The sequence below is a fragment of the Arthroderma uncinatum genome, assembly GCF_011692745.1.
Source record: "Arthroderma uncinatum strain CBS 119779 chromosome Unknown scaffold3, whole genome shotgun sequence".
Classification (NCBI taxonomy): Eukaryota; Fungi; Ascomycota; class Eurotiomycetes; order Onygenales; family Arthrodermataceae; genus Arthroderma; species Arthroderma uncinatum.
In genome coordinates, this window is record NW_022983865.1 from 1,912,407 (window position 1) to 1,925,102 (window position 12,696).

Consider the following 12,696-nt stretch of genomic DNA (forward strand, 5'->3'; position numbering starts at 1 on the left):
ATGCAATGTTCAGGTGAGAGTGCAGCACGCTCAGCTGCCAAGGGTCCGCATTTCCGTGCAGACATACGGGCGCAGTAGATATCGTCCTGCCTTGCCCGCAGCCTCGCCACACCCTAGTCAGTCTGCGTGGTGACACCCTCATGCGCTCGGTCTCGCCGACATGAGGCATTTTTGCAATTGGTCGATGCCGCTTGCACGCCGTCGAGCGGCGTAGAGGGCAGGCCGAGCTGACGCAGCTGCTTATGCCGCATCAGCCCGTTTCAAGGATGCGCATGCGCCTGAACTCCGCCGGCATGAGGCATTTTTGCCATTGGTGAACGGAGCATTGTGCGTGCGTAACCGGGTCTCAATGGGAGACGGGGGGATGGGAGGGAAGTAGAGAGAGGGCGGCCGAGAAAACCAGGCTCCGTTGAGAGGGGTGATTGAATGCGTTCGGAGAGAAGAAAGCGCTACAATTGTAGATGGAGGCCAGGGCAGAATAGACGACAAGAACCAGGCGCGGATAATTGGCCTCCAGGGAGGCGAGCGTCTCTCCAAAGAATGTGAACCGCAGGAGGGCAGGCAGGAACGCCAGAGGGCCGGGGAACAGCAGGTAGATCCGGGAACGAAGGTCGGCAGAGGGGAGATGAGGGGGAGCCGCGAAAAGGGGTCGACGAAAGGGGGAGGGATCGATTCAGGAGCAGAGGTTGAGGGAAATCAGGAAGATGGAAGTGCGTGGAGATGGGAGGGAGAGCAGCGAGCCTTATATAGTAGAGGGGAGGACGACGGATGTACCTTCAGGCGGCGTGAGGCCGGCGACGCCAAACCCGATCGGGTCAATGAGGCCAGACGGGGCCAATGGGCGGGGCCGCAGCCTACGAGCCAAACCGAGTGCGGACGGAGGCCAAGGACACGCCAGTCCGGATCGGGACGAGGGCCGCCTACGGCCATGTACTCACCGTTGGGAGTTTAACTAATTTATAAAACTATTATATTTTTTTAACTATTATTAATATAAACTAATTAATAAATAACTTTAATTTTATTTAAATCTATTTAAATTCTTTTTATTAATATAATATATTTTAATGCTTTAAAGTAAAGCTTATATTTTTTAAATTTCTTAAATATTTATCTAATTTTTTCTATATAATCTTTTTAAGTTTCTTTAATAAATATTAAAATATTATATAAATATATTACTATAAATATATTTAAATATTTATATAATATATTATTAATAAGTATTTAAAATATTATTAGTATATTAATTAATTTAAAAAATATAATTAAGAATTTATATAATCTAAATTATATTCTAAATACTATTTTCTATTCTTTATTTTCTTTTATTTATATTTAGTAGTAGACTTTTTATATATTTAATATTATAAAGTATATTATTTTCTTAAATTTATTTTATATCTTATTAGTAAATAGTAATAAATATTAGTTTTTAATTATTATATTATTAAATTATTAATAATTTATATATAATTATAAACTTCTATTTTTCTTTAATATAAAAATAATTAAATATTTTACTAGTAATTATAATTATTATATATATTTTTTATTAAATTATTATTAATATATTTTTATAATATTTTAAGTTTTATTTTAGTTAGTTTATATATAAGTTTATATATAGATATTATCTTTTCTATTAAAGATATTTATAATTCTATATTTAGTATTCTAATAAACTTTTTCATAATTTTTATTTTTTGAATACTTTAATTAAATTATAATATTTCTTTAATATTTATTATTATAGTTTATTTATTTTAGTAGCTTTCTCTATTTAATAAACTATTTTTTACTTCTTTATTAATTAATTATTTATAGGTTTTACTATTTTTATTTTAATTTAAAGTACTTTATCTAATATTTAACTTTAATTCTTTCTTTTAAGATAAATAGTTATAAAGATATTAGTCTTCTAATTAGAATAGTAATTTCTACTATTTAATTATAATATATTATTTTTCTAATTAATAGTTAGATTATATTTTACTAATTAAAGGTATTTTAAAATTATATTATAACTTTTTAAATTTATTATATTAAAATATTCTATTTCTTTATATTATTTTTTAATATATATTTTTATATTTTTAATTTCTTTATTAATTCTTTAATTCTAATTTTTATTAAAATCTTTTAGTTTATATAGTTTCTTCTTTATTTAAATATAAATCTTTAATTATTTTATAATTTTTAAATCTATAAAGTTTCTAATAGTTTTTAAATTAATTAGTATTTATATATTTAACTCTATTAATTAGACTATTATTACTAAATAATTTTTTCCTTTTATTATAGCTAAACTTCTATTTATTTTAAATCTTATAAACTATTAAAATTATCTATTTTTTAGTATTTTAATTTATTAATTATAAGTTTTATTCTATAGTTCTTTAATATTAATTAAAGTCTAAATTTTCTTATTTAATTTTTTCTAACTAAGTTTATTAATTAAGTTTTTATCTAAATACTCTATTATTTATATTATTTAATCTTCTTAATTCTTTTAAAGCTATAATTATTTTTATAAATATTATATTATTTTTAATTAATTGTTAGAGCAAAGCAAAGACTATTTAGTATAAAATAAACTTTCTAGATAGAGTTAGAATTCTATATTTATAAATCCTTTCTAAATTATATAATTAGCTAGCCGGAACACCACTCTATTAGTTAATAGGACCCTATTTGATTAGACAATTAGATTTTGCCAAAGTTAAATTTATTATACACCAGTTATTGGTTTAGGGGCCCCACCTAACCTCTATTTAGGCCCCTATCTAGGCCCCTATCTAGCATCAAATAAGGCCAATATCTAGCATTAACCAGGCCTGATATCTAGCATTAAATAAGGCCAATATCTAGCATTAATTGGGGCCGATATCTAGCATCAATTAGGGCCGATATCCAGCATTAAATGAGGCCAATATCTAGCATCAAATGAGGCCAATATCGAATACCTAAGCAAATACCCAAGCAAACACCCAAGCAAACACCCAAGCGAACACCCAACTAAGCACCTAACCGAGCACCCAACCAAGCACCCAATCGAGCATCAAACTGAGCATTAAATAAGGCCGATATCCAGCATCAAATACACGCGATATCCAGCATCAAATGGGGCCGATATCCAGCATCGAATAAGGCCAATATCGAACACCCAACCAAACACCCAATCGAGCACCCAACCGAGCATATCACAGGGGTGGAGAGGGTGTCTGGGGATGGCATCCAGTCAGGCCCGATATCAGGCTGAATGTCAGCATCAAATTAGCCTAATATCTAGCATGATATCCATCACCCAGGGGGCCCGATATCATGCTGGATATCAGCATCAAATTGGCCTGATATCCAGCATGATATCCATCACCTAGGGGGCCCGATATCAGGCTGGATATCAGCATCAAATTGGCCTGATATCCAGCATGATATCCATCACCCGCCGGGCCCGATATCATGTTGGATATCAGCATCAAATTGGCCTGATATCAAGCCTGATATCCAACACCCAACGGGCCCAATATCATGTAGGATATCCATCACCCAGGGGCCCCGATATCATGTTGGATATCGGCATCAAATTGGCCTGATATCGAGCCTAATATCCAGCACCCACGGGGCCCGATATCATACTAGATATCAGCATTAAATTGGCCTGATATCGAGCCTGATATCCAACACCCAACGGGCCTAATATCATATAGGATATCCATCACCTAGGGGCCCCGATATCAGGCTAGATATTAGTATCAAATTAGCCTAATATTAAGCCTAATATTTAGTACCTATCGGGCTTAGTATTATATTAAATATTAGTATTAAATTAGCCTAATATCTAGTATAATATCTAAAACCCGCTAGGCCTAATATTATATTATAAGTATATTATGTGATTTTAAATCAACGCTTTGACTTAGTATTAAAAGCTTACTATTAATAGGAGAAAGCTTTAGCTTTAAACCTCTTAGTATCTAATTACTATTTTTCCTTTAAACTATATAGTATATCCTTTATACTATATAGTAATTTATTTATTTATTTTTTTAATATAGAACTTCTAATTATTTATATAGTATTATATTTTCTTAGTCTATTATATTAATACTTTTTCTATCTATTTATTCTAAATACTTATTAATATATACTAGGTATTCCTTATTAATATAATATCTTTAATAAATATCTTTACTATTTTTATATAATAGATATTTTATATAGTTTTTATAATAAAATCTTTATTTTAATTTCTATATTTCCTTAAAGATATAGTATTTATAATAGTAGTTCTATTTATATTTATTATAATATAAGTACTTAAGATCTTTAACTTCTATTTATTTTCTCTTATTATATTTAAAATATAGTTCTTTTTCTTTATATACTATCTAGTATTTATTAGATATCTAATTATTATATTTTTCTTTTTATTTCTATAATAGTTTATAACTATCTTTAAATATTATTTATAGTACTTTATTCTCTTAGTTATTTATTTTCTATATATTTTTATACTCTAATTTAGTTTCTCTTTTTAAATTTATTTATTTTAATATTCTAACTCTTTAATTTAGGCTCATTATTAAATTATATATTATTCTTTATCTTAATATTATATTTTATTATATTAATATTAATTATTTTTATTCTTTAATTTATTTATTCTATCTTTATTATTCTTATTATTATTATATATTAAATATTTATTTATATATATTATTAGGTTTATTTTCTAATAACTATAGATAAATAACTTTTCTTATTACTTTAAAATATTATTTAATATTCTATAAGTCTTAGTATCCTTCTTTACTTTATTCTTTTTTATAGCTACTAGTTTTAGATATAGTAGTAGTATTAAGGTATTTTTTAATATCTTCTTATTTCTTTTTATAGTCTTTTATAATATATCTTAATTTCTTATAGTAGAAATATAACTTCTTATCCCTATATCTCTTACTCTTTTTAATATTATAAAATTATTTTTTAGTAATATTTAATTCTATAAAGGTAGTACTATAATTATTATATTTATTTAATTCTTTATATTAACTTTTTTTTTAAAAAGTACTTTTTCCTTATTATATATTTTATTAATATATATTACTATCTTAATTATTTATTTAAAATTATTTATTTAATTCTATTTTAATAGTTTTATATTAAGTTTTTAATTTAAGTTCTTATTTAAATATAGTTATTTTCTATTTATTATTATTAATTTTTAGTTTTTAATAGATTTATTATAGTTACGTTATATATTATACTATATTTTTAATTTATTTAAGTTTCTATAGTTTATATTATAAAGTCCTTTTTCTATTAATATCTTTAAAGAATTATTTAAATATTTATTTAAATTATATATAGTTATTAAATATATCTATATATAATATAAATTATCCTTTAGTATTAGTCTAATCTTTAAAATATAGTTTAAACTATATTACTACTACTTTTTATATATAAGATTCTATAAAGATAACTTTTTTAGTATTAATAACTTCTAGTTTAAGTATTAAGTAGATATTATATTCTCTTAAGAAATATTTTAATTTAGTATAGTCTCCTTTATAAGTATTAGGTTTATAAATTTTAATAGTAGTTTTTTTATCTTTAGTTCTTACTTTAAGTATATTAATAGTATCTTTATATTCTTTAACCTATTCTATAGTTTATTTAATAATATCTTTATAGTCTTTAAGTAGTTTCTATTACTCTTCTATCTATTTATTAGTTTTATTTAGTTATTTATTATTAAGTTAATCTTTAATTCTTTTTTCTAATTTAATAATCTTCTCCTTTATTTATATAAATAGAGTATTAATATTAATAGTTAGTCTACTTACTAATAATATATTAACTTATTTTACTTTTTAGCTTTTTAAATATATTTTTATAGTTAGTATACTTTTAAAGATAAAGTAATATATACTTAGTTTTATCCTTTTTAATATATAATTATAAGTTATTTAAATTAGAGTATCTATAATAATATAGTAGTTTTAGTAAATTAAAATTACTTTTATCTTTTTATAACTATAAAGTTAAAGTAATTAATATTATAAGCTAATAGTACTCTTTAATTATTTAAAGGTAATTAGAGATTTATATTTACTATAAGATAGAAAGTATAAAAATCTTAAGGAAAGCTTAAATTAAAGATAAGTTATTATAAAAAATAACTTAGTATTAAGGTAAAATAGAATACTATAGTAAAGCTATTTTTTAGTTTTAAGTATAGCTTTAGTTAGTATCTTAGTTAAATAAAAGCTAAAGGTCTTTATAAGTAATAAAGATAAAGTTATTCTATATTAATAGGTAAAGAGGTATTTAGTAAATATAATATAAAATAACTAGAATAGTGCTTTATATTAAATAGTATAATAAAACTATAGTTAATTTAATTATAAATATAAAACTTTTAATTCTAAAGTAATAAGTATCTTTATATATATAATATATATTTAGTAATAGATATAATAGTTCTTTACTAAAAGGTTTCTATTATTTCTATTAGTTATTATAATAGTATTAATAGAAAGCTATTAAGCCTATCCTATTAGTCCTATCGCTATTAGTCACGTGACTAGTGCCCTTAAGGTCTGGCCTATAATCCTTCTATCTATGTTACAGACCACCTGCGGCGCAGCCCCAGGATATACACTCATTGGACGGGAGGATCACGGGCCAGACCTTGAGGGCACTAGTCACGTGACCAATAGCGATAGGACTGATAGAATAGGCTCAGCAGCTTCCTATTAATACTATCACAACAACTAATAGGAGTGATAGGAACCCCTTAGTGGAGAACTATTGTACCTATCACTAGATATATACTATATATATAAAGACGCTTATTACCTTAGGATTAAGAGTCTTATACTTGCGATTAAACCAGCTACAGTTTTACTATACTGCTTAATACAAAGCACCACCCCTTTGCCCATTGATGTAGATCAACTTTGTCTTTACTGCTTATAAGGACCTTTAGCCTTCATCCAACCCAGGCACTGACTAAAGCCACACTTGGAACTAAGGGATAGTCTTACTATAGTATTCTATCTCACTCTGGTACCGAGCCGTCTCCTATAATAACTTACTTCTAACCTAAGCTTTCCCTAAGACCTTTGTACCTTCTGTCTTACGGCAGGTGTGAACCTCTAATCATCTTTAGATAATTAAGGAGCGCTATTAGCTTGTGACATTAATCGCCCCGACTTCACAGTTACAAAGAGGCATAATCAATTTCAACTTGATAGAGCCCCAACTTCACGGTTACAAAGAGGCAAAAGTAATTCCGATTTACTAGAGCCACCATACTGTTATAGACACTCTGACCTAAGTGACTTACAATTATATATTAAGAAGGACAAAACTAGGTACGTATCACCCTACCCCTAAGAGTATACTAACTACAGGAATATACCAAAGCAAGACGAGCCAATATGTTATTAGTAAGTGGACCAACCACCAATACCAACACCTTGTTAGGGCAAATGCGACAGAAAATCATCAAGTTGGAAAAAAGAGTTAAAGAGTAACCCAATGATGAGTAGCTAGATAAGACTAACAAATAAGTGGAAGAATAATAAAGATTATTTAATAAATATAAAGATATTGTCAAACAGACTTTAGAACAAGTTAAAAGTCATAAAGATGCTATTAACGTACTTAGAGTCAGAACTAGAGATAAGAGAACTACTATTAAGATCTATAAACCTGATACTTATAAAGGAGACCGCGCCAAACTAGAATACTTTCTAGGGGAATATGATATCTATCTGGCAACTAAATCAGGAGTTACTAATATAGAAAAAGTTATCTTTATAGGATCCTATATGCGAGAGGTAGTGGCAACATGGTTCAAACCATATCTCGAGGACTGGACTAATATTGAAAGACGACCCATACTATACGTGGATGTACTCAACAGCTACATATGATTCAAACAAGTACTCAGACAATTCTTTAGAGACACTAACAGAAAGAGGACCCTATAACACAAACTACAGGGACTCAGACAAACCAGGGACGCAGCGCAGTACGCAGCACAACTATAGTAAATCTATCAAGAACTAGGAATCCACGACAATGAGCAGAAAATAACTATATTTAAATAAGGACTAAAACCAGAAATCTAATACAAAACCATCAAGATAGGACCATATAACAGTTTCAAATGAATGGTTAAAATAACAATACATATCAATAATCAACTCTACAACCTACAAAATATATAACAAGGAAAGAACACTTTCTAGAAAGTAAACCAATACAAAGGGTCAAACAAGCGCAACTATTACAGCACCACACCCATAGAATTAGACGCCACTAAAAAACGACCTTATAATACTAAGAAAAGCAAAAGATGTAGGGACAAGAAGCTATATTTCTACTATAAGAAACCCAGGCATATCACAAAAGACTACAGGAAGAAATAAGGGGATACTAAGAAGCACCTCAACGCTACCACTATGTCTAAGACTAGTAGCCATAAGAAGGAATAGGGTAGAGGAGGCTACTAAGACTCATAGAACGTCAGATAATACCTTAGGGTAATAAGGAAAGTCACCTATCTATAGCCACCAGAAAATGAACTTGACGACATATATAAATAAGTACCTAATATATAGCAATAATAAGGATGGCAGAAACAGGATAAATAGATTGAACAAGGAAAATAACTAATATTAATATAATAGAACGCGATGATAGGATAATGAATATATAATCCAGCAATAAGCCTAAACCAAGGAATTGTGACACTAGAATAAATAGACTTAGAAGGAGAAACTAAATCAGAATATGAAGATACGCAGGAAATAAATAATTAGAAAAATAAAGCACTATAAATAATATTTAAAGATAGTTATGAACTACTATAGGAATAAAGAGAGAAATGTAATAACCAGATACCTAACAAACACTAGACAGTGTGTGAAGAAAAAGGACTATATTTCAGACACAATGAGGAAAAACAAATGGAAGTTAGAGACCCCAGGCACCCATACCACGACGAATATGGGTGGGACTACTACTATAAATACCATATCTTTAAAGAAATATAGAAATCAGGACGAAGATTTTATTATAAAAACTATATGAAATATCTATTATATAGAGATAGTAAGAACATCCACTGGAGGTACTGTATTGATAAGGAATGTCTAGTATACACTAATAAATACTTAGGATAGATAGATGGAAAAAGTATTAATATAATGGATCAAGAAAACATAACGCCACACAAACAACTAGAAGTCTTATATTAGAAAATAGGTAAATAAATCACTATATAGTATGAAGGACACATCACATAGTTTAAAGGAAAAGTAGCAGCATAATAATAGCTAAAAACTACATGACACCTATGAAGACAGCTATAGCTTTAAGAGGGTCAAAAGGACTGAGTAATATAGACAATGGAGTACCTGGACGAGGACTTAATAGACAAACTTAGTTGGGAAGAACTGAATAAGGAAATTCAAACTTTAACTAGTACTGAAGGACCGCAGAATAAAGCTTATGATTAATAAACTAAGATGATAGGAAATGGATGATTTCAATAGTCTATAGGACTTAAAATAGGTAGAAGTCTAACTATGATAAGAGGAAAGAATTACTTGGTAATAGTAGTCTAATTAGTAGGGCTAAACGCGTGAGCACTGATTAATTTAGAAGCTACTAGGAACTTTATAGATCTAGAGTTTATAAAGTAGTCAGGGATTTATACTCAAATAAAAAAGGAACTATACAAACTGGGAGGACTTAATAAAGACTAGAATCAAAGAATTGACAAGGAAACTAGAGGTATGAAGGTACACGTTAAAGGATGGTATAAGGGAATAGAATGTTTCAATATGATAAGCCTAAGGAGTTATAATATGGTCTTGGGACACCCTTGGTTAGTAAAACATAACTTAAGTATTAACTAGAGAGACAGTATATTGTGACTAGATGGTGGAAACCGCCACTCTGACTAGAAGGCTGATACCCTTATGGCCATCTATACCGAAAGAAAGGATTAAGGTTAGATACTAGGTAAGACGCCCTAGGTCAAAATGGGAATAATAGGAACTATAAATGATTAATTAATAAAGAAGCAGGAAATAGTTTACTAAATGGAGGAAGCTACTAAAATAGACAAACTACAATAATAGATACTAAAGGAGTATCACGATCTAATCGAGGTATTTAGAGAACAAGAACCATCAGAAAGCTTACTAGAATATCAGGCATGGGATCATGATATACCCCTAGTGGAAGGGAAGATGCCTACATATAAACCCATATATAGGTTAACTAAGACAGAACTCAAAGTATTATAAAGATATATTAATAACAACTTAGTAAAAGGATATATACGACAATTGCAATCACTAGTAGAATACCTAATTATCTTTGTATTAAAGAAAGATGGAAGTCTACAATTATGTGTAGATTACTGATAACTTAATAATATAATGATTAAGAACTGATACCTATTACCACTTATTAATAAGATATAAGACAGATTTAGAGGAATAATATACTTTATGGCATTAGATATATAAGAAGTCTACTACTAGATATAAATGAAAGAAGGCGAAGAATAGAAAATAGTATTTAGGACACGACTTAGATTATATGAATTCTTGGTTATACCTTTTAGATTAATTAATATACTAGTAATATTCTAGGCGCTTATTAACAACGTGCTATATGAATATTTGGATATATTTGTGGTAGTATACCTAGACGATGTTCTGATATTTACTAAAGGAATCTGAGAAGACTATATAGAAAAAGTTAGGTAAGTATTTAAGAAACTTAAAGAGTACGAGCTTTACCTTAAAGTATTAAAGTATGAATTCTACAAATAATTAGTTAAGTTCCTAGGACATATTGTGTTAATAGAAGGAATCTAGATAGACCTAGATAAGATTAGAGCCATTATCGATTAGCCTACGCCGACAATAGTCAAAGAAGTATAACAGTTCTATAAACTAGTGAATTATTATTAACAATACATATATAAATTCTTAGTAATAGTGAAACCCCTGATAGACCTATTTAGGAAGGCAAAAGAGTTTATTTAGGGAACTAATAAAGAATAAGTATTTAAAGAACTTAAGGAAAAGTTTAGTTAAGGAGACATGCGAATACACTTCGATCTAAATAAAGAGAGTTATCTTAATATAGACGTATTAGACTATATGATTAGAACATAGTTATAATAAAAAGATGATATAGGAAAACTAAGATTAGTTATATACTATGTAAGAACCATAACCCCTGTAGAATAGAATTATAATATCTATAATAAAGAATTACTGGCAATTATTATAGCATTTAAGAGATGGAAATAAGAGCTTTAAGGAGCAAGGCATCTGACCATAGTTATTAGCAACTACTAGAATCTGATATACTTTATAATAACTAAGGAACTCACTTATTAATAGTTAAGATAATATACTAAGGTACTAGCCTACTATAACTTTAAAATATAATATTATAAAGGAATAGAGAATGCCTTCGCGGACACGTTAAGTAGAAGACTAGATTTAATAATAAAGAAAAGAGAATCTAGAGCAATATTATATCTAGATTTAGATACTAAGGGTATGATCTTAGATTAGTAAGTATTGAGAGCTACTTAAATAGTCATAACTAAGGAAGACACTCTAACAAATAAAATATAAAAAGTAATAATAAAAGATCCTTTATTTAAATAAATTAAGGACAATAATAAAAAATATAAAAAGGAAAATAGAATACTTCTATATTAAGGATTGATATATATACCTAAAGAAGTACAACTATAAATACTAAGAGATAACCACAATATAAAAGTTGTAGGACATTTTGGAATTAAAAAAACCATAGACTAAATTATGTAAAACTACTATTGGCCAGGAATATAGAGAGAGATTAGATAATATATCCAGGAGTGTGAAGTTTGCTAATAAAATAAATCAGAATAACACACGCTATATGGACTCCTATAGCCTATACTATATAAGGAAATAGTATAGAAATCAATAGTAATGGACTTTATAGTCAAGCTACTAAAGTTAATAGAGCCATGAATAGGCATTTAATACAATTCAATACTTATAGTTATAGATAGACTAATAAAGTATACTTATTTTATACCATTTATTAAAAAGACCACATTATTAGAGACAATATATATCCTATTATAACATGTCTTTATAGATAAAGGATTACTAGATGAAATTATATTAGATAAAGATATAAGATTTATATGTAAATTCTAGATAATACTTATTAAAAGAATAAGGATTAAATAGAAAGCCTCAACGGCATATTACTCATAGATAGATAGATAAAGTAAAAGGATAAACTAAATAGTGGAATAGTACCTAAGATACTATATTAAATATAAATAGGATAACTAGGTTTCACTACTACTAATAGTATAGCTCGCCTATAATAGAGTGAAGAACGCCTTAACAAGTATAACACCTTTCTTTATAAACTATAGAAGAGAAATAGAAATAATAAAAATACTAAAAGAAGGTAAGATATACGCCTTAGAAGCAGAGGTTTTAGCAGAATAGATATATAAACTCTATAAATATCTATAGTTAGATCTTAAATTCTTAAACTATAGAATAAAATACTATTATAACTAACAGCACGTGGAAGCGCTAGACTTTAAGAAGGGGGAAAAAGTATTCCTACTTT